General features: G+C 40.8%; 1 long non-coding RNA gene across 4 annotated transcripts in view; it reads right to left on the bottom strand.

Annotated features, from left to right (window-relative positions):
- The window catches only part of LOC119260293 (uncharacterized), a 34,341-nt gene extending 14,375 nt beyond the window's left edge, over window positions 1-19,966 (bottom strand). The window contains exons 1-2 of one of the 4 annotated variants that reach the window (XR_008549376.1): window positions 19,503-19,579; window positions 19,049-19,148 (exon numbers count right to left, since the gene is read on the bottom strand). This is a non-coding gene — a long non-coding RNA (uncharacterized LOC119260293). Of the gene's footprint in view, window positions 1-1,063; window positions 1,103-19,048; window positions 19,149-19,502; window positions 19,580-19,813; window positions 19,850-19,916 lie in introns of those variants that run through there. The other 3 variants (XR_005128733.2, XR_005128734.2, XR_008549377.1) reach the window with 3 other exon arrangements.
- Window positions 19,967-19,987: the final 21 nt, after the last annotated feature.

The raw sequence follows: 19,987 nt of genomic DNA on the forward strand, positions 1-19,987 counted from the left end.
GCTGTCTCAGTGATTTGGGAGTAGATAAGCCGCCTCTGTCCGCAGCCTACGGCAAGGCAGGGTGGGTCAGGGGTGGCTGAAAAACTGTTTCCAGGTGGGAGCTACTCTTACCTCTTTGTTAACTTCCCTCCAGGTTGAAATTGTGAACTTTGGCCACTCTCAATCACAATCTCTTCTCTCTCCTTTAGGACACCGAAAGACAGCTTTCTTCCCTCAGTTCTCAAACAGTAAAAAGTAACCCAGCCTAACTTCCAGCAAGAAGGAAGAATCGAAAGGAATCTGTGAACATTACATGTTCTCCTTCTTTGCTTCAAAGTTGCAATCCATCTTCTTGAATTGGGTCCAGAGATATTTAAGAAAAATATGTATTTATCCTGGTCTGTTCACTCTGTCTCCACAAAAGAGGACTGGATTACATGGTAAGAGAATCATCAGTCCAGTAATACAATATCCCTTCAAACAGGTACTAGGTATTCCATTGCCTAATGGAAATTGTATCATAACTTTTCTTCTATTGAGAGATATTTTAGGTGATTCCCAAATTTACTAAACAGCACTTCAGTGAACATCTTTGACATATTTTGTACCCTTGCCTTATATATTTATTAAGAATATATTCATAGAGGTAGAATTATGGGTTGAGGGCATGTAGAATTGATGTTTATTTCTTATCTTCTCTCTAGAAATGTTATGCCAATTTGTATCCTCTCAGTTACCTTGGGTATAAACCCTAGAGTGAAAGCGATGGGTCATTTAGTAAACTTATGTTTATGTTTTAGAGTAACTGCCAAATAGTTTTCCAAAGCAGCTGTACCATTCTGTATCCAAGCAGCAATGTGTGAGGGTTACAAGTTCTCCACATCCTCATCAACATTTGCTAGTGTCTCTCTTTTGATTATATTCATACCATTGGGTGTAATCTGGTATCTCATTGTGGTTTCGATTTGCATTTTCCTGATGACTAGTGATGGATCTCCTCAGGTGCTTATTGGCCATTTGTATATCTTACCTTAGGAAATTACCATTCAAATCCTGTGCCCATGGTTTTACGTTAGTAACTGACCTTTTAAATATTGAGTGATGAGTTGCCTATATATTCTGGATACTTATTCTTTATCAGGTAAGACTTGAAAGTACTTTCTTCCATTCCCTGGCTGTCTTTTCACTTTCTCGGTAGTATCTTTGAAGCCAAAGGTAATACTAAAGATCAGTCTATCCAGGACTGGAACCACTGTAGAGGGAAGCAGCAAGACAAAAAATATGCAAGCCAATCCTTTGATAACAACAGAACACCTGAATCCAGCCACGCCTGAGGTCAATGTGACCTAAGCTTTTCCTTATATGAGCCAATCAATTCTCCTTTCACAGATAAGAATTTCTGAAACCAAAGAGTCATAATACACTTACATATTCTTTCCCTTTTTAAAGTTCCAATGCCAAACAAGCCATCGCATGCCCTGTGCAAGAGTGAAATGTTTATAGCTAAAAAGTGAAAACAAACCAGAGCTAGTCAAATGAATCTCATGAGGGACCATGCCAATTTGCTAGGTACCAACTCCTAGAATTATCATTCCTTCTACTCACACTCACAGCCAGCAATTTTTTAAAAAGCATGAATAGTTACAAAAGGAGGAACTGGCCACCAGATCCATGGAGAGATACCAGCATACCGAGTATGTTATTTTTCCACTAAAAAGATTTAGTACTAGAAAGTCGCAGTGAAGTCTCATATCTCTAAAATTCATTACAGCCATAAAAAGCACCAACATATTTTCATGAGCTATTAAAACAAACAGTTAAAAATAAAGCCCATTTGGTTTCCAATATCTTTCACATGATCATATTTTTTCATGTATTTGTGAAGCAACAAAATTTGGTTAACTGCAGTACATTTCCTTGTAACTGATTCAGATTTCTATATTCTCTTTTGCATCCTAAAATGATAAGTTACCATTTCTCTAGCCATATAATTTATAAATTACATATACTTGTATCACAATGTGAAATATGTTATCCTCTTTGCCTTTCTGGTCTTTTATTTTTACAATTCTTAATGAAATGTTGACAAACGTCGAGCAGCAGGGGTAAAAGAAAAGTATAAAAGGAGAGTATTAGCAATTATTTGGCAACTATTATCTACTCATCACATCCTATGTTATTTTATTTCACTTAATACAGACCCTAACCTTTAAAGCAGGTATGATTGCCCCCATCTTTATGATGGGGAAGCTTCAAAAAAGTGAAGTCCTTTATCCAGGCTTAGATAACTGTAACAGGCACTGCTAGTTTTGCTCATCTACAACTATTTTCCTTCTTTTTTTTTTGTCAGTTGAATGTGTTTATCATAAAGGAAGTTGAAAGTGTTGAGTACACTTTAGCCCAGACTTCTTTACTACTAAAGAAACATATGACCCAACCTAGCCAATTGTGACTTAAGTGGAAACACACCGAAGATTGGGGGAAAGTTTTCCCTCTGATTAAAAAATAAAATAAGGGCCTCCCTGGTGGCGCAAGGGATTTAAACACAGCACTGTGAAGCTGTCTGCAGCCTCTGCAGCACAAGTTCGATCTTCGGTTGGCCAGAGAGCTACCCACAATGGCGCAGTAGATGTCTCCTGTCTTGCCCGCTGCTCCCCTCAGCAGTGTACTTCAGTCAGTCTGCCTGTTCTGTTCCCCACTCTGTCTCTTGTGAGCCCTCTCACCTCCTGCACCTCTGGCCTATTCTCCAGTTCTTGCATGCATAAATAAAATAAATCTTTAAAAATAAAATGCATATGCATGCACGAAATGCCTGCTTTTCCCTACTTTTTGCTTATGGATGAAGTTTTATAATGATGTGACACCTGGAACTGAAGGACTCTTTTTAAGATTATGAGGATACAAACACCTGAGGATGAACTCGAATACTCCAAAACAATGCAAAGATAATGAAACATGCAGGTGATGCAATGGACTATGGTGGAGAATACTGGGTGTTTTAGTGGTGGGCCTCCTGTTGGAAGAGTTGTGAATTTATAACCTCAAATCAGTACAACACTGTCAACCACTTAACTCAATAAAAATAACACAAATAATTTTTTTAAAAAAAACATTGGAAAGAAATGTGGTCCTCAATGACATAATTGAGCCTCATTTAATGAAAATCTCCATACCACAGCACTTAGAATAGTGTCTAATACATAAAAGGACTTGTCAGACATCTGTTGAATGAATCAATGAAGGAATTTAACTTTTCAAAACTTATCTTCATAGAAGATAAAAGATATAGCTACCAGTGCTAAATCTTCATCTACTCTATGACCCAGCAATTCTACTCCTAAGTGTATATACAAGGTAGATGATTGCGATTATGTCCAACCATCATTTACACAGAGAAAAGTACTCATCATGGCGTCAAACTGTAAACATATATTTTTCACAACTCAGATGTCATCAATATCAAAATGGAAAATAAATGTTAGAATATTCTTACAATGGAATCCTCTTCAACAATAGAAAAGAACAAATTAATACTTTCAGTAGCAATGAAGAATCTCAGACGTACTGTTAAGCAACGACTCCATACACCCAAGAATACATGCTTGATTCTGTGAATACTAATATACAGAAACCTTAATTCAATGAGGTCAGGAGACTGGAATTCTCATGCACATGCTACAGAATTCTTCCTGAAGTGACACCCCCTCATCTCCACAGAAGGAAGGGGCTCCTTCTTGCCCAGCGATGTTTCATCTAGTGAGAGGATATTTCAACCCAGAAGGTAAGAAACCATTCCACTTCTTACTTCCAGCTTCCTCCAATGAATTCTTCCTTCACAACAGCCCCCTCAGAATCTATAGCCCCCCCTAGAACCAACCACCCCCCTAGAATCTATATGAGCATTTCTTCTTTTGTTCTGGGGACGTGTGCATGAATCCCACCTTGAGATCACACTTCCTGTTTTTGTTGTATCCAAATAAACCCATTTTTCTGGTGAAATAACCAGTTGCGTATTTGAGGTAAGCACATTATTCCATTAACTAAAATCCATGGAAGAACTAATCCATGCTGGTGACAGAAGTCAGTGGTTCCCCTGGAAGGGGGCTGGCTACTGCAGGGAAAGGCCATGAAACAATCTCTTGGGCTCATGCACATGTTCTGCATCTTATACGAGAGTCTTTTTTAAAAAAAAGATTTATTTATGCATATAAGAGCTGGGGTACAGAGATATGGGGGGTGAGAAGATTCACCAGAGACAGAGTGGGAAACACAATAGGCAGATTGACCAAACTACACTGCTGAGGCGAGTCAGGAGAGGTCTGCTACTCCATGTGGGTGGCTCCCTGGTGGGCCAGGGATTGAACTTGAGCTGCAGAGGTTGCAGACAGCTTCATAGGCTGCATCTTAACACCTTGTGCCACCAGAGAGGCCCCATATGAGGGTCTTTATGTATGTAAAAGTCACACTCGTGTGCACAAACATATGTACTCTATTGTATATGCCACACACATTTTTTAATATTTTCTAGGCAGTTTTATTTATTTTTTATTATTTTTAATTTTATATATTTTTTACATCATTATTCATTTGTGTACAGTGTATTCTTTCTCCTCTTAGGTGTCGACCCCGTGAAATTCCCACCCACCACCAATTCACCCGTGCAACATCACTATGGTCCCTGTGCTCTTCCCACCCCTGTTTTGAGCCTACTCCCTCCTCCTCCCTAGCAGAATGTCTCTGATTTTTCCTTTAAAGAAGGTGTAGGAAATATATTTAACTCTGTAGTTGTTCAGAGATGTTTTTACCTAAAGTGCCTAACAAAATATGCTTCATACTAACATGGTTAAGCAGATGTTGTTATGTGGAGTGCACCAATGCAGATGGCGATTCAGAGAGATTAAGTCAGTCTCCAAGGTCACGCAGCTAATCAATGGCAAAGCTGGGATCTGGATAAAAGTTTATCTAACTCCAAAGCTCGTGACCCTTTTTCTGTGTTACTGTAAAACCGGCGGGCACCCACATAACCAGTTTCCTGGGGTGATAGAATCATCACTGTAACCCAGGAATGCTCCCCTAAAGTATGCATTTTTCTATAGAAATTTCCTAAGTAGAAAAGAATTTATGTACATAGATCGTTTTTGCTGAATTTATGAAAAGCTGGAAATAATCGAATGATTCAACATCATATAATTAAGCAAATTATAATGTGTATATTCAATAGAATGTTGTGCACCCATTAAAAATTATGCTCACGAAAGCTTGTGATACCACGTTGAATGGGGTTAAATGGAATAGAAATTTCATGTGCTAAGAATAGAAGCATGAAAATCAATTTTTTTTTATGTCTGTTGAAAGAGCCTTTGCTTGAAGAGGCCAATAAGAATGTCTGCTCCTAAGAATGCAATTTGGCCAGACCATTGTAGGAGCCGGTGGAGAGAGGGCTAGGAGAGGATAGGAAATTTCACTTTTGGTTTATAAGTTGTGGATTTGTCTTTGTTTTTACAATGAATATGCATAATTTTCAGCTAAAATTTTAACTTATTAAAAACAACTGAAAGGAAATTTATAAAATATTAATGATGGCTGTCTTAGGATCCTGGAATTTGGGAGATTGTATTTTAATGTCATCTTTCACTTTTCTGTACTCTAAGATTCCTATGAGAAATATGTTTCTTTAAATCTGGGGGAAGGGAACATATTTCAAGGAGATGATACATTTGAGAGCACTGTGCCATTGAGATGGGACATACCGGGGCGCCCAGGAATGACTGGATTGATGAGCCCTTGCCTGTGAGATTCAGAATGTTAGGACATGGCCCAAAAGTGGAAAAGAAACAGTGTTAATATACACAGGGAGAAGGTGCAGAGAGAGTAACAAGAGAAAATTCATTGGCCAGCATGTGGCCGGGTGCTGTATGTCCTACCCTAGGTAGGCCACTGTGCTGAGGCCTGGGCCCAAGCAGAAGCAGTAGCCTGGAGTACCAAGAGGGATCCAGGCAAGAGTACCCCCCACCCACCACCACCATCATGGCTGCCACCGCACCACCGCCACCACCACATGGCCATTCTGCCTTTTAAAAAGTTTGCCAGGTAGCCCTACTCTGCCTCTCAGTCCCAACAGCCTCCCCATTTCCCTTTCAGGAAGTCAGGAGGTGGAGCTGTGAGACTCATTTGTCCCTTACACAATGTGTAAAGTGCCTCAATCACAGAGTGCCTCTGCTACTACTGTAGAACATATGAGCTGCTGGCAGTGCCATTTGTAAGGGCACATCCTCTATCCAACCCAGCACTCTCATTTTGCTGTAACTGCCACCTTCCAGAAAGAATGAGGGAGTTCTGGGCAAAACACCACCGCCCACCCAGATCAACTGTCATGCTTCAGTCTTCCAGACAAAACCACAGCAGTTACATTAGAAAACTACATCTTGGGCCTCCCTGACAGTGCAAGGAGTTAACTCTTAGCACCATGAAGCTATCCGCAGCCTCTACAGCACAAGTTAAATCCACGTTCCATCCCAGGCCAGGGAGGTGACCCACATGGCGCAGCAGACCTCTCCTGTCTCGCCCACTGCTCCCCTCAGCAGTGTATTTCAGTCAATCCACCTGTTCTGCTCCCCACTCTGTCTCTGGTGAATCCTCTCAACCCTCGCACCTCTGGCCTGTACCCCAGTTCTTGTATGCATAAATAAGTAAATCTTTAAAAAAAGAAAAAGAAAACTACGTCTTGGGCTGGTGCCTCTCAGCCTAGACAGCACATTAGAAACACCTAGAGGAGTTCAGTGTTGTGCTCCACTCCCCAAGAGATGATCAATTAATTGGTTGGGATGACACCCAAGTGTGGGAATTTTAAAGACATTTCCAAATTAATGCTAATAAGTAGAGAGTGAAGCCTTCAGGTGTAATCCTCTATGCTAAGTGCAGGGTAGAATTCCAAAACTCAGGGAAAGTCTCTTCAACCAAAAACAGAGAAAACTAATTGTTTTCATCAAGCCAACCTTAGTAACCAATTCTTCTTAAAGTGAGAATTTTCATTGCCACTTCTGTATTTACAGTTTACAAAGGGCACACGTGGAAATAATCTCACTTCATGAGCTCACTGAATTAATAGATGTAAACTGCTCACAGGTGTACCTGCTAGACACTTCTGGGAAGTAAGTGAGACAGGAACCATTATTTTCATTTTACCCAGAAGGCATTGAGAGGAAAGTGTGCAGAAGTTTCTGAAGGTCAAATAAAGGAAAACTTGAACCCAAGGACTCTCTGACCACAACACACTGATTTCAAGAATTGGCTTGGATTTTTGAGTTGCCAGAGATATTACACCAGAACAAAGTGAACAGGCCTTGCCTGCCTCCTTTTCTACTTCACCATGATCTTAAAAGCAAAGCAAATACACCACAGGTGGGACTGTGCCCGCCAGCAGAGCAGCTGAAGACATGAACCTGGGCACAGAAGTAAATAGATATTGACTGAAAGAACTAAGCCAATTTCCTCCAAGATAACCTGACCCACAGTTGTCTTAGTCCATTCTGTGGCCTGAAATAAAAGTCTCAATGATGATGCTTAGATGGTTTATCAGATCATCAAAGGGATGATTCAAACATGGGAAGCAGTCCAAGAGTCTACTGTGTGAAAACTGTTTCAACAATCACATGTTTGAATTCAGTTTATCTGACTCTGTACTTGGTACAGAGTCAACGAGAAAGGAAACAGCCTGGACACCAAAGTGTGATAATTATTGACAGAAGGCTTCTGGTTTTCATCTGTAGATTCAGAATTTTCGATTTCCTAAGTTATCTTGATCTGAAGAAATGTGGATGCTGTCTAAGCACAGAGGAGGTAGCATGCTGGGGTTGAATTGGTTTAATCACATTTCTGATTTTTAAAGAGTGCACCATGGAGCTACCAGGCCTAGGTAGCCATTGTTTAACTCTGGCTCGTTCTTCATTAGCAGGGGGTTGAAAAGCTTGGTTTGCTGGCAGGCGGCAGGTTCCTGCAGGGCCACTTCCCGGAGCAGCACAGACCCTGTTCTCAGGTTAAGCCTGTGCAGGTGGCTTTGCTCTTGTCTACTAGACCACGGGGCTGGCGGGGGGAGGTCCCCACACTTTCACAATATGCTCACAATTCAAAGTGCTATAGCAGAATGTCATAGAGTGGGTGGCTTATCAACAACAAGCATTTCTTTTTCACATTCTGGAGGCTAAGAAGTCCAAGACTCTAGCACTGGCTGGCTCATTGACTGGTGAGAGCACTCTTCCTGCCTCAGACAGCAGTCTGCTTGATGTAAGATGAGGAATGAGAGAACTCTCTGGGTCTCCTTAAGGGCACAGTCCCATTCATGATCTAATCACAAACTAAGGGCCCCACCTCCCAATACTATCCCTTTGGTCGTTAATATTTAACATAGGAATGGGAGCACATTCAGCCTATAGCTCCATTTTACAGAAAGGGAAACTGAGAGTCCAAGAGGGAGGGTCACATGCCTGAGGTAACACAAGGTATAAGAGACAGAACTGGATGGAACGGGAACTCACGATACCAAGCATGAACCCACCATACTATACCACCAAGCTCTAGTTATTAAAGACCCAGCCCTAAGGACAACAGTCTTAGACATAATTTATGTGGCAACTCCTCTCTAGATATTATACACAGATATTATAATAGGAAGAATATTGAATAGGAGTTGGCAGCAGTGATTTGCTATTAGAGTGTTTTATTGACAACAATTCATTTTACTTAAGATTTACTTCTAAAATCCTTAGTCTGACTAATGACAACCTTCTAAAATGATTAAAAAAATATTTTGCTTCCTGAGATATTCTCATAATATAGTATGTGACAAATCACCCAGTCATATATTTAGATTCACAAATACTAGACACAAATAAAAGAGAGTTGGCGAGGAGATGTCATATATGCTTTTAATCAGGAAAGAAAAGGATCTCTCTAATCAATGTCTTGCAAAACCATTAAACAGAGTCCTAAACTGAAGCTCAAATAATTGAAAAATGAAAATGATCCATCTATTCATGACAGGAAGATTGCAGTCTTATAAAAAATTTGAATTCACGTGTGGATGAGAAGGATTGACACTGCCATTTGGTAATTGGCTCAATAAAAGCCGTAAACAAATGGAAGAAATAACTAAGTTGAGAGAATTTTTCCCACCATCATCTGGAGGGCATAACACATTCAACCACAGTCTTGATGTTTAAATCATTAGTAATGTGGAATAGAACTGAAAATGATAAAAGGCATTACACTTCATCCTTTCATTGTCTTCTCTCCACCTATCCATCCGCTTATCTATCTGCTAGGTTTAACCAAATGAAATTGCCACATTTTACCATTTTTTACTTACCAAAAAAGGCAATTTCATGTGGTTCAATAAAACATGTTCTGTCAATACATCCTGAAAATGCTACCATAGTCACTGCATTAAGCAAGGTTGGGGATGTGAGGATTGAATAAACTATATTCTCCATCTCTGCAAACCCCCAGTAGAAGAAACACACACTAACAACTATTGATATGAGAATTATGAATACACAAAGTGCTATGGAAGTAAACTGATAGACATAGAAAAAAACATAATCGTGAGCAAGGACTTGGTTGGTGTGAATTTACAAAACTATTTTTCATCTTGTTTATCTCTATTTTAAAACATTTTTTTCAATGGACACACATTACTTTTGTAATTAAAAGTTCTTTGAAAATGTATCATGAAGTTACAGAGTTGACAGCTACTGATATGTGTAGGGTAAGGAAAAATGTCAGGCTTTTCTGCCCTCCCGCCATCAGGATAGATGATGGATCCTTGCGGTCCTGAATGCATGCCTGATGGCGGGCACCTGGAGTAGGGTGTGGGCATAGGTAGAGGGGATTCACCTGGGCTGAGACTGTGCTTTTTAAGGGCGGCGTCATGGGGACACCAGCAGAAGCAGAAGCAGAGAACGCCAGAGAGCCCAGATAGAGTGAAGATTTGCTGGGGGCTGGGAGAACTGCCAGCCTCCCAGCCTCCCAGCACCACTGCCTGCCACGTACCCGCTGAACCCCAATAAAAACCTGCAAAACGACTGAGGACTCTGACTCCTCCTTTACCCAGTCTGCATGGGATCAGAAAACCTGCCCTGTGGTCCTTGCTGCCCCTACAATATGGTGAACATTAATATTGTGAACCCTGTTTAAATAAGGTCAGAGATTAGAAAGAGTGCTCACACGTGAGCACATCAGCAAACCATAGAAACCAAAAGATCTTGCATCTCCCACAGGAAGTGACAATATTCCCCCCCAACCCCGCTCCGGCAGGACTGAAGGGGAGATCCTCCATAGCGTATTAGAAGACTTGGACTTGGAGAAGAACATGTGGGTCTCACCGTGAACATACTCTCCAACCTGTCATTTTTTTCTGTTTTTATTTTTCCAAATAAACCCTGCTTGTTGTTGAATTGACTGATGGCTTTTGAGATCAACAATATATATAAGGCAAAGGATTTAAACATTAGCATAGATGGAGCAACCTAGGTAAAATAAGAGACAGACTGAATACACAATGTCTAAGCCATATATAAAAATAGAACTCTGGCTCACAACCTGCACTAACAAGCCTGGAAAACCAACCTATGATCTAGAGTGACCAGCCCAGGGATCAGTCTTCTATCTATATCAGACTACGATCTTTATCAACCAACCCCCAAACTCAATAATAACCTATGTAGCAACTGACCCCAAACAGCCAGGATTTGATTACTAACTGAGTTTCCCTAATTTTTATCCCCACTTTGAACATGGGACCAATGCAAAACAGCCCAATGTGCACCCCTAATAAATCATGAAGGATGCTCCGCTTCTAGTTTGCCTCCCTCCAACTTCCCCACGCCAATGACCTCCGAGCAGACCATACCTGAAGCCTTCCCTTTTCTCCACTGTAAAGCTTTTCCACTCCTCGTTTGCCTGTGAGTCCCTGCCTGCCTTTGAGTCTCTGCAGCTGATTCCTTTGCTACTGTAAGCACTAGATAAAGATACTGTGCCTGTTCTCTTTTGGTTGATTTGGTTAATTTTTCACTTACTTGCACAGAAGAGAAAGAGAAATGAAGTTAGTATTGTGTTTAGCACATAGCATGCAAAAGCCAAAGGCATACACATTTATGAGAAATGAGCACTATGGCTGCTCTCTGTATCCCACTGACCACAGGGACTAGCTGGGTTCTGATTAAGACCCAGGAAGATACATTTACCTTATATTTATTTCCTTTTCCACATCCTCTTCCAGCACAATTTTTTTTTTTTTTAAGATTTATTTATTTATTTATACAAGCACTGGGTACAGTCAGAAGCGCAGGAGGGTGAGAGAATTCACCAGAGCCAGAGCGGGGAGCAGAGCAGGCAGAAGGACCGAAGTACACTGCTGAGGGGAGCAGCGGGCGGCAGGAGAGGTCTGCGCGCCATGCGGGACCCTCCTCCGGTGGCCGGGGAGCAACCGGGGATCGAACCGGCGCTGCAGAGGCCGCGGGCAGCTTCGCAACCCAGCGCTCAACCGCTGCGCCACCGGGGAGGCCCTTCCAGCACATTTTATGCCTAACTCCTTAACCTGAAAAAGAAAATCTAGAGCCATGATATGCCTTCTGTTTTAGTTTCACTTTTTTTTTTAAGGATTGATTTATTTATGCATACAAGAACTGGGGTACAGGCTGGAGGTGTAGGGGGTGAGAGGATTCACCAGAGGCTGAGTGGGGAGCAGAACAGACAGATTGACTGAAATACACTGAGAGGGGAGCAGTGGGCAAGTCAGGAGAGGTCTGCTGCACCATGTGGGTAGCTCCCTGGCCGGGGATTGAACTCGTGCTGCAGTGGTCGCAGATAGCTTCATAGGTTGCATCTTAACCCCTTGTGCCACCAGGGGGGCTCTCGTTTCACTTTTTAAGTGAATCAGAATCAAGAAGACATAGGGACCAGTTTTAATCACTGGGATATGAACTTGAAGGAAGGAAGCTGTCTGTTTAGCTACTCATCGTGTGCCCAGCTGAATGAATGGAAGAAGCACCTTGTGCAGCCAGGACATAAGTACCACATGGTACCTGTAAGAAGACAATTCAAACGTCTAAATTGTAATGAAAACCTCTCTTGTTCCCTGAAGTCAGAGAAAACCTATGACCAACACACCCAAATGTGGCCCAAATAGACTAACCACACAGGCATCAAGGATCGGGGTCATCACTCCCTAGTAATTTGTCCTGTGACATCCAGTGCTCACTTGGATCTAGCTGCATTTCTCTGCATTTCTAAACTCTATCTTTCTCTCGCGCTCACTGGATAGTAAACATGATTCGCTATTAATAATAATTTTCCACTGCACATCCAGAACAATTCATCCAGAGAAAATTGGAACTTCTTCTTTGCTGAGGTCCAGTCCCATCAATTTGATGCTCATTTTATAGAAAGGCCATTGAGCAAAATTAATGTACCCAAACAAATAGAGTTTGTCCTTGTAACTGATTCAGAGTATGACAGGAAACAAAAGGGCTGCCTTAATGGCCTCCTCTGGGAAATTTATTTTCAGAACATTGAGTTATTTTCTTCTTCTTTACTAGATTAGATTAAAATCTTTTTTTTAAAAAAAGAATGGAAGAAAAATAAAAAAACTTAGTTGTCTGTCTTCATAGAAATCACTTTGAAATCTTTCTTCATTTAAATTCAATTGTTATTGTCCAAGTCAAAAAATAATGTTATCATCTCAGGGTGATTTTACTACTTTCCACTTTCCATATTTCCCCACACTCCTCCCAGTGTGTTTTGCCCCCAGCCTCTTAATCTGAAAAGCAAAATCTAGAGCTACCATATGCCAGAAACAAGGGAGTTGGAACTAGTTTAAAATACCACTTTTCCTTGCCTTGAGATAATACTTTATTATACCAAAACTCTGATCATCCTTTTATTGATAGGTCAAAATCACCAGACATGTCGATGATGATAGCTGCCTCACTCAGTCACCAGAAAGAGAAAAACTTCTGTAGAGAACCATGTTCAGAGCAGAGCATAGTCCATATGCTCTGCCTCCCTCCACCTCCTTCATCATGGCTAATTGGCCCTAAAAGCAGCCAGTTCATGGGTTAACCTGTGGCCAGCTTGAAAATCTCTATCAGGGCAGGAAAGATGGTAGCAGAAGAAGCCAACCAGAATACCTTGGTCAGAAGTTAGATTTAGAAAATATGAAGAGTCAGCTGGCTGTCAGGAATAGACTGAATATTTGCAAAGAGCAGGCAGGAGTGGGCCCATATGACTTATAAGTAACAGGAAGACAGGGAGTCCTTGGTGGTCAATAGGCAGGAATAAAGAACAGGAGTGATGGGGGGGGGGAGCCGAGTCAGCAGGAGGGCAGGGAATTGGTGCCCTACAACTTTTGAACTTGCCAACCCCCACCATTTCATGAGTCAGTCCCTCAAAATAAATCCTATTGGTTCTGTACCTCTCGAGAACCCTGACTGACACTTCCTTGAACAGGCGTGGGCATATATACACAAGCCCTAGATGGAGAGGAAGCCGTAAGAATGGGTGGCAGATAGAAAGGATGGCAGATTCCAGAGCCTGCAGCACTTGTAAACTTAAACGTTTTTGGAATACATTCTAAATGTCGTGGGAAGTCACTGAAACTTGAAGCAGAGGAGGACATAACTGGAAATGCAAACAGGAAAGATCTCTTTGGCTGCTCTACAGAAAAGAGACTTGGGGAGAATGGTCTAGCTGACACCTTTGGTATCTTGACCAAACTATCTCCCTCCCTTACTTCTTTTTTTTTTTTTATAGAGGCATGTTATTTATTTATTTGTTTGTTTTGTTTATACATGCACTGGGTACAGCCAGAAGGGCGGGAGGGTGAGAGAATTCACCAGAGCCAGAGCGGGGAGCAGAGCAGGCAGAGGGACTGAAGTACACTGCTGAGGGGAGCAGCGGGCGGCAGGGGGGGTCTGTGCGCCATGTGGGACCCTCCTCCGGTGGCCGGGGAGCAGCCGGGGATCGAACCGGCACCGCAGAGGCCGCAGGCAGTTCCGCAACCCAGCGCTCAACCGCTGCGCCACCGGGGAGGCCCCCTCCCTTACTTCTTACAGGCAGAATGATGTCCATCCATTCAAGGTGACTCAGGAAAGTAGAGTCATATTCCCAACTCCAAGAAAAATTCTGGCTAAACCAAGTCAATATGATGGTCATGTTCTCTTTGGCAGTGATTAGTTCCATTGCATACATGCAAAACAGTTGTGGTCAGTGAACTTTGAGGGGAGGTCTATCTTGGGAGGCTTCAGGGAAAGTCATCCTGACTCGTAAGAATGCGCTATGAGAAATCCCCCTAGCTACTTCTGGATCTGGCCATGTCTGGTGTGAAGTTGCAGTCATCTTGCACCCAACAAACAAGGCATGGGTGAGCTAAAAAACAAACAAACAAAAAAAAAAACCACTTCTTAACAATCTTCTGAGTTGGTTTCTGAGTAGCCTTCTGTCCTTCATGTTCATTCTGGAGCATGGGGCTAGCCAGCAATCTCCCTCTCTTTGCTGAGATATATCCTTTCCTCTGAACATTTTTCTTTTCCATTTGGCAGTTGTGGCCATTGCCAAAGAGGTCACCATGGCCCTAGAGTAGACTATAGAATAGAATGGCTAAGAGGATGAAGCCAGACCACTGTATCTCAGTATTAACTCTGCCACTTATACCTGAGTAATCCAGAACAAATCATTCAAACTCTATATACCTTAATTTCTCCCTGTTTAATAAGAACCCCTGCCTCTATGGGTTTATTGTATACTAATAAATTCAAAGCACAGTGTCTGGCTCTCAATAAACCTTGTTTCTGCATTAAAACAACATTTGTCTGTTTTTGCCAGAAGATGTGGTACATATATACCATGGAATATTACTCAGCATTCAAAAAAGATAAACACATGCAATTTGCAGCAACATGGATGGCACTGGAAGGGACATGCTCAGCGAAATAAGCCAAAAGAAAAAGAAAAATACCGGATGGTCTCACTCATAGCAGGAATCTAGAAAACTTAAATGAGGGACCAGTAAAATGAATATAAGAAAGTGAAAATCAAAATCAACAAAAAACTATGAACCAGAGACACTTTTGGGGGGTGGGGGGCGGGAGGGGAAATGGATTTGCAAATGGGGCTTTGCAATTGCATATTTTAAATAAATTTAATAAAAAAAAAATAAAATAAATAAATCTTTTAAAAAATTTTAAAAAAAAAAAAAAACAAAAAAAAAGAAGTAATTTTGTCTGGTAGGCATTTTACTGACACATATTTTTGGGAATAATTCTGCTCAAAAAAAGATCTGTATTTATAAGATAAAATCTGGGAATGACAGGAAATGGGAATTAAAGGTTTTCTTAAATAGATCTGTATCAAATTGCCATAACATGGAAATGAAAACAAAACAAAGGATCATGAGGTTCCTTTGTACTCCAAAAAATAATTCTATGGTGAAGTAAAGACTATGTGAGAAACACTAGGGGCATCAGAGTCTTGGAATTCAAATGGCTTTGCCAATGAGCTTTCCAGTTAGATATTTTACATACATTGAATGAGCCAAATCTGGATTTATAAGTTTGGAGAAATATGCTTAAAACTCATAATAAACGTATTTTAAGAAGTAATTTTGCACTGGTTAAAGGTCTATAGAAATGTTAATATTTCAATTTCCTCAACTCTGAGTGAAAAAATAAGGTGCCCTGCAAATACAAGAGTTATATATATTATTAGTTTGTGGATAAGTTTTTTAAAAGCTTTTTTGGCATATTTCCCAGAAGTTGAGAAACTGAATAACTCAAACAAAGGAGACCTACATGAGGTTCTTGATGACTGGTCATAAATAATTTCCGGTGATAGGGTACTATGTGATTTTTAGCATGTATCTGGAGGAATCTGCTTTGAATGACATTGTTATTATTACAAAATGCTAAACTATTCATTTATTTGTTTGAAGAGATTTTATCAGTGTTTATGGCTACAAAAGTAAGCCTTAACATGTGAACCACTGATAGAACACAACACCATTCATAAACTAAAAAACATTTCCAATAAAATATGTAATAATTTATAAAAAAAAAAAAATTTATAAACTGTAGAGAAAATATAAAAACAATTATTTGACAACACTGGGAAATAACTATATGCAAGTAGACAGAGTTGAAGTAATGGCCACTCTTCAAAGAATTGAAGTACACTAAGTATGATTTATGCTTATGCATTTTTTCATCTGAGGGCACTAGTCAGTTTGTACTAGAAAAGGCAGGTGGAATTAATCAGGACACCATAGACTTAGTGGCTTAAAGATTTTGAGAGTGGATATGTAAAAGAACAGGAAAGTTTGATTCATAATCAAGAGAAAAACCAGTTAGTATAAGCTGACTCCCAGAGGCCTCAGATAAAAGAATTAGCAAAAATTTTAACCAATTTTTATACATATTTTCAAGGACTTAAAAAATACATTGTTGTAATGAATTAAACAGATATATAAACAAACTCTAAAAAAGAACAAAATGGAAATTTTAGAACTGAAAAGTAAAACTTAGAAATAAATCACTGGGAGGGCCTCCCTGGTGGTGCAAGGGGTTAAGACACAACCTATGAAGCTGTCTTCAGCCACTGCAGCATGAGTTCGATCCCCTGGCCGGTCAGGGAGCAACCCACATGGTGCAGCAGATCTCTCCTGACTTGCCTGCTGCTCCCCTCAGCAGTGCACTTCGGTCAATCTGCCTGTTCTGTTCCCCACTCTGTCTCTGATGAATCCTCTCACCCTCCACATCTCTGGCCTGTACCCCAGCTCTTGTTTGCCTAAATAAATAAATCTTAAAAAAAATAAAAATCCAGGATTTTTTTAAAAAAAAGAAAGAAAGAAATCACTGGCTAAACAGCTAACTGGAAAATGAAAGACTGGCAAACAAAAACAGATTATCCAATCTGAACATAAAAATAATTGAAAAAAATAAACAGAAATTTTAGGACAATAGCAAAGGGTCTAACATACATAAACTAGAATCCCAGAAAAAAAGAAAATAAAGAATGGGACAGAAGAAAATTTGAAAAAATAATGGCAAAGATTTTCCCATGTTTGGTGGCATATAAACATTTACAGATTCAAGAAATAGGAAACTGTATAAAGAAATCTAATACTATTGAAGATAAAGAGAAACTCTTAAAAGAAACTAGAGAACATGACATAATACAAATTGAGCGGGTTGGTGGAGGGATATGATTCAGAAATAATGAAGGTTAGAGGGCAACAGGATAACTTTGTCAGAGTTGAATTTGGAGTGGGTGGAGAGCAACATCAACCCATAAAGCTATATCAAAGAAAATATTCTTTTAAAATGATGGCAAAAGAATAATTTAAGTTAAACAAAATGCTTTTAAAAACTCTTAATAGGACAGAGAAATGATACTAGATAGATACTAGATCTACAGGAAGGAATGAAGGACACTACAAATGGTAAAAATATTGGTAAATACAAAGGACTATGCATAGTTTACCTAATTTCCTTTAAAGATATCTAATTGTTTAAGGCAAAAGTTTTTTACATATTAAACATATATGGGTCTTACATATATGACAACTATAACATGAAGAATGGGGGATAAATAGAACTACACTTTTACAAGGTTCTTGTGGTTTACGTGAAATACTACAATGTAAGATGTTGGTACGTTGAGGTAACTTAAGGAAGCATACAATAAATGCTAGAGCAAACATTAATGTAAAAAGGTTTAGCGAAAGGTTAATCAAGATGAAATATTGAGTAATCCAAGAGGAAGCAAGAACAGAAAAGCAACAACAAAATGGATGTAACAAATTGAATGTAAATTGCAAGATAGTAGATCAAAATCAGTCACATTAATAGTATATTAAATGTAAACAGATTAAACTCTAATTAAAAGGTAGAAATTACTGACTAGATATTTTTTACAAGCAAGACCAAATGACAAGCTAGCTGTAAAAGATATACATATGTAAAATTTAAAGGTACAAATAGACAAAAAAGGATGGAAAAGATTTACAAGGCAAACAATAAATCTATGACAGAAAGAATGTTTTTATAAATATTAGACAAAGGCTTCAAACCAGTACTAGGAGAGATAGGAGGAACAGTTTTTTTTTTCTCTCTCCCCGCCCACCCTCTCTCTGTCTCTCTGTCTGTCTCTCTCTCTCTCTCTCACTCTCTCTCTCTCTCTCTCTCTCTCTCTCACACACACACACACACACACACACACACGGCCATATCATCAGGAAGATATAAAAATCAGGTGTATGAACTATTAACACAATTTCAAAAATACATAACGCAAAACTCACTTAACTGAAAAGAGAAATAGACAAATCCACAGTCATTGTTAGATTATAATATCCCCCTCTGAGTGAGTCATAGAACTAAACTAAAAATCCACAGGCATATAAGTGATCTGAAACAGTATCAACACATCACTGAATTGATATTTATAGTGACGATTATAATTATCACTCAACTGCAGAATACATTCTTTTTAAAGGTGCATAGAATAGTCACCAAAGTAGAGAACATGCTGGCTTGTGAAATATTTTCCAAGAGATATCAAAAGTTTGAAACTTTAGTGTACCTTCTCTGGCCATAACAAAATTAAATTGGAAATTAATAATAATTCTAGGGGCCTCCTTGGTGGCACAAGGGATTAAGCACCTCACTATGAAGCAATCCCCAGCCTCTGCAGCACGAGTTCGATCCTCAGTTGGCCAGGGAGCTACCCACATGGCGCAGCAGACCTCTCCTGACTGGCCTGCTGCTCCCCTCAGCAGAGTATTTCAGTCAGTCTGCCTGTTCTGTTCCCCACTCTGTCTCTGGTGAATCCTCTTACCCCATGCATCTCTGGCCTGTACCCCAGGTCTTGTATGCATAAATAAATGGATCTATAAAAAAAAATTCTAGGATGCCCCTAAATATTTGAAAATTAAACAACACACTTCAAAGGAGTCAAGGAAAAATTCATAAGGAAAATTTAAAACTACTTTGAACCCAAGGAATACGAAAGCACAACTTACCAAAATTCGTGGAATGCAAATAAAGCAGTGCTTAGAGGGGCATGCCAGGCTTTAAATGCTTATATTTAAAAAATAGATCCAAAACCAACAATGTAATCACCTACTCTAAGAGAGAAAAGCAAATTCCAATTAAGTAGAAAGAAGGAAATTAAAAAGAGCAAAAGTGATGAACTGGAAAACAGAAAATCAATGAAGCCAAAAGAAGACTCTGTAAAACATTTATAAAATTGATCAACTTCTAGCTAGTTTGATTAGAAAAAAGAAAAGAAAATACAAACTACCAATATCAGGACTGTCTGATGAAAACACAAAATCCCCGCCCCCCTGGACTGTTGGTTTTAAGATACATGTTCCTAGGGTACACAAAAAACCATAAAAGTATAGACAGTGGTAAATTCCGGGAGAACTGCGGAAGCAGGGGAGATTTAGTTAGGTTGAAAAGCGGCAACTACACCTAGACAACTTAACTCTGGCTCCTGGCCCAGCAGGAGCCACCTGGAGGGCGCCCGCATCTTCCCGGATCTGCGGAGACAGGTGGCGGCCCCGCCCCCGGCCACGCCCCTCCCCGGGACACGCCACGCCCATCACCACCCCAGCGCCACGCCCCTCCCCAGGGCCCGCCCCGCCCCAGGCCACGCCCCACCCCTGCCCCCGCCCCGCCCACCACCGCCCCAGCGCCCGCCCCGCCCTACACCACGCCCCGTCCCAGGCCACGCCACGCCCACCGCCCCGCCCCAGGCCACGTCCCGCCCCCGCCGCCTTGACCTTTCCGCGCAGGCGCAGGGCGGGCACTCGGGGGCGGGCCGCGGCGCGCGGGACAACCGCCGGCGGCGCCGAGGGCGGGCCTTCGGGAGGCGGCCGTGCCGACCTGGCGACTCCCGCGCCCGCGATGCCGAGGCCGGACCCCGGCGTCTCGCCTCTGTGAGCCGCTGTCTGCGC

Source organism: Talpa occidentalis, unplaced genomic scaffold, assembly GCF_014898055.3.
Source record: "Talpa occidentalis isolate TD23 unplaced genomic scaffold, MPIMG_talOcc4v2.1 talOcc4.6, whole genome shotgun sequence".
NCBI classification, from domain to species: Eukaryota; Metazoa; Chordata; class Mammalia; order Eulipotyphla; family Talpidae; genus Talpa; species Talpa occidentalis.